This window comes from Garra rufa, chromosome 25 (assembly GCF_049309525.1).
Source record: "Garra rufa chromosome 25, GarRuf1.0, whole genome shotgun sequence".
Lineage (NCBI taxonomy): Eukaryota > Metazoa > Chordata > Actinopteri > Cypriniformes > Cyprinidae > Garra > Garra rufa.
The window spans coordinates 8,606,410-8,610,686 of record NC_133385.1 but is presented as its reverse complement, the minus strand read 5'-3'; positions in this window follow the sequence as shown (position 1 = coordinate 8,610,686).

Here is a 4,277-nt window from a genome sequence, read left to right as displayed (position 1 = left end):
AATAGTAGTAATGGTGCAATTAGGAAATAAGGTTAATAATACTTATAATAACTAATAATAAAAAAATATTAAGCATAACCCATAAGCATATTAACCCATACATGCCTAATAATAATAATAATAATAATAATAATAATAATAATAATAATAACAACAACAATCATAGTGCAATTAGGAAATAAGGTTAATAATACTAATGACTAATATAATTAATTTTTATTAAGCATAACCCCTAAGCATATTTAACCCATACATGCCTAATAATAATAATAATAATAATAATAACACGCCTAATTTACTGAAAGTAAATAAATGAAATATGATTTCCTTCTTTAAAAATATAAGCCAACATATTAACCCAAATATGATTAATAATAATACTAATAATACTACTACTAATAATAATGGAATTAATAATGAGATTAATAATAGTAATAATAATTATTATTATTTACAATTATTTGAAATTCACCTTTTTTGATTATATAGCAATAATATTTGATGAAAGTAAATAAATTAAATAAGATTTCCATCTTTAAAAATATTAGCCAACATATTAACCCAAATATGTTTATTAATAATAATAATAATAAATAAATAATAATAATAATAATAATGGAATTAATAATAAATAATGATTATTATTAATATCAATTTGTTTTGTTAAGCAACAACTGGAGTCTGTTGTGATGTGATTGTTTCAGCAGTCAGTGTGTCATTCAGATGTTTTTCATTGTGCTGATGCTGTTTGTACAGTGACTGATCGCCGTGGTGACGTGATGTCAGCACTTTGACTGACAGGCTGAACTGTCGACGATCAGCAGAGCGGTCAGTCACGAGGAGGATGCGCAGCTTGTGAGTATTGCACTCACGTTGACCCACATAACTGATTCGTCCTACCATTCTTTAAACCCATAAATCATTCAGATAAGAACATACTCAAACCACGAATCCTATGGTTTCCGGGGCTGATAAATGTAGGACACATTTGTCTTTGATTTATTGTTGAACGCTTTCTCTATCCACAATGTTTGTCATCGATGTCACTGCACACTTACCGTTCTGGAAATCTCTTTTTAGACGAGGACAAATGTGATGCCAGTGCTGTTTGGAGTTTCTGTTACTTATTCCAATATTATTTTTTGACCAATATTAGTTCTGTTTGGGTGCAGGAGGAAGTTTGACGTGATAAAGCGCGCTGAAGTTCACAGCATATGAGAGGCGCCCGAGGGCTCTGTCACCCTGCTTTGATTTGGATCCGGATCTCAGGGCTGGAAATAGAGATTAACAGATGGCAGAGTGATGGCAGTAGATCAGGCTGAGCGGCCGGGCCGGGACTCACCCACGCCGAACCCGCTGCACCGTGAAATCGCTGGGGGTTTCGCACCGTGCCCACACGAGAGCTCAAGCTTTCTATATGAGAAAGAGGCGCAGGATTCAAGCTGAAAAATTCCTGGTGTCATGTAAGCATTTCCACCATTTCATAACTCCACAGTAAAGTACTGAATTACTTTAAGATATAAAGTTATCTACTATTATTAGTTGTTACTTACTATTATTACTTGTTATTATTGTAAAGAAATACAAGATAAATATTAATGTAATGGAGTTTGGTTTAAAATAGTTTTAATATTACTATTAAATATTATTTTTAGTGCTTTCAAATGATTAAAATCGATTAATCTCAAACAAAATAAAGGTTTTTGTTCACGGAATATATGTGTGTGTGTGTACTGTGTATATTTATTATGTGTATATATAAATATACACAAATGCATGTATATATTTAAGAAAAATATCTTATGTTTACATATTAAATATTTATATATAATATAAATTACGTTAATATATGCATTAATAATATTTACATTAATATATTAATATAATGTGTTAATGTAGGCATGCAAATTATAATTAGTTATTATTAGTATTATTAGCATTATTTCCTAATTCTATTATTATTATTATTATCATTATTATTATTATTATTTTTAAAGATGGAAATCTTATTTTATTTATTTACTTTCATTAAAATATTATTGCTATATAATAATATATGCTTATAGGTTATGCTTAATAATAATAATAATAATAGTAATTATTATTATTAGTATTAGTATTATTAGCATAATTTCTTAATTCCATTATTATTATTGTTATTATTATTATTAATATTAATTATATTTATTTTTATTATTATTAAACATATATGGCTTAATATCTTGGCTAATATTTTTAAAGATAGAAATCTTATTTGATTTATTTACTTTCATTAAAATGTCACTGCTATATGATAAAAAATGATTTTTAAATAATAACATAATAAAAAATATTGTTAAAATAATAATTATTTTATTAATATCATTATTGTTGTAGTTTGATTTATTAATTCCAATTATTATTATTAATATTATTATTATTATTATTAAATAATATTTTTTAAATAAAATAATACATTAAATAATCATTGTTTTATTATCTATTTTTTATAAATAAGATATTCTGTGAAATTATAAAATAAATATAATTACATAATACATATGTTATAATAATAATAATAATAATTATTATTATTATTATTATTATTATTATTTAAATACTAACTAAATAAAGTTACTTAAGTTTTATTTATACATTGTTGTTATTTATATTTTAAAATTAGTCTAAGATTCAATTATAGGATATAGTTATTATTCATTTATTTTATTCTTAATATTTAGTATCATAAAATGAATATAAAAGTATAAAATAAATTACTTATAATGATTATATTATTATTAATATTATTGTTATTTACAATAAGATATTTGGTGATATTATACGAAACAATTACATAATACATATATTGTTGTTATTTTAAAATATTTAAATAATAGTAAATATTAAATAAATAAAATTACTTATAAATTAAGTTTTATTATTATCATCATCATTATTACGTTACATACATGATATTATATATTAATTATAACAATAATAATTTTATAGAATAATTGTATTGCATTAGAGCAAGTTAATTATTATTATTTTTTATTCTTAATATTTAGTATAATAAATTAATATAGAAGTATAAAATTACTTATAATTGTTTTATCTATAATTATAAATAAAATATTCTGTGAAATTATAAAATACATATAATTACATAATACATATGTTGTTATTATTATTATATATTTATATTATATTACATATTATTTAAATATTAAATAAATTAAGTTACTTAAGTTTTATTTATACATTATTGTTATTTATATTTAAAAAAAATAATCTAAGATATAATTATAAGATATTGTTATTATTCATTTACATATTAATATTAAATAAAAAAAAAGTTACATAAAAATTATATTGCATTAGAGCAAAAGTTAATTATTGTTATTATTTTTATTCTTAATATTTAATATTATAAAATGAATATAAAAGTATAAAATAAATCACTTATAATGATTATATTATTATTGTTATTATCATCATGAATACGATACTGGGTGATTTTATATAAATATAATTACATAATAATAATAATAATTAAGTTACTTAATATTATATGTACTTATATAAATATACAAAATATTCTGAAAATATTTATAAAATAAATATACAGTAAAATATTAGAATTATATTGTTAATAACTGACTTAATGTTATTTTAAAGCATAAGGTATAATTACATGATCAATTATAATTATTTTTAGTTCACTGAAATGTACCAAGAATGCATGAGAACTAAAACAACAGTAATAACAGAGGAGATCAAAGCAAACCCCCAGTGCAAGGTATTAGGCTCCATACACAAATGAACACTATGAATGATGAAAATGAAGATGCTTTTGTTGTCTTTGATCACAGTGATGACAACAGCCTAGTTATCCACGAGTGCGAGTGTCTGTCAATTCTGTGAACTCCAGATCATTACCAAGAAATAACTCTGGCATTTCCGTTTCGGCTTCCCAAACACAGGTTATTTATGTATGAGTCGGCGTGAAGTCTTGCATTAGTTCTGGGTGAATAAGGAAGCAGAATTGAATCGGGTTGAGTGGCGGAGTGAATATCTGTCTCATCATCTCTCACTCCACTGAGTCAGAAAGCGACACAACTCCACACCGCTCTCAAACACAAGCGCTCCACGGACAAAACCAACAGATGCAAGCGCGGACGCATGAGCAGAGCTGATCTCAAAGCACACAGGTGGGCATACCTGCGCAACACAATTAGCACATGCAGCTGGTCAAAAACAGCATCTCAGTCTTCAAACACACACACAAATGTCTCCAG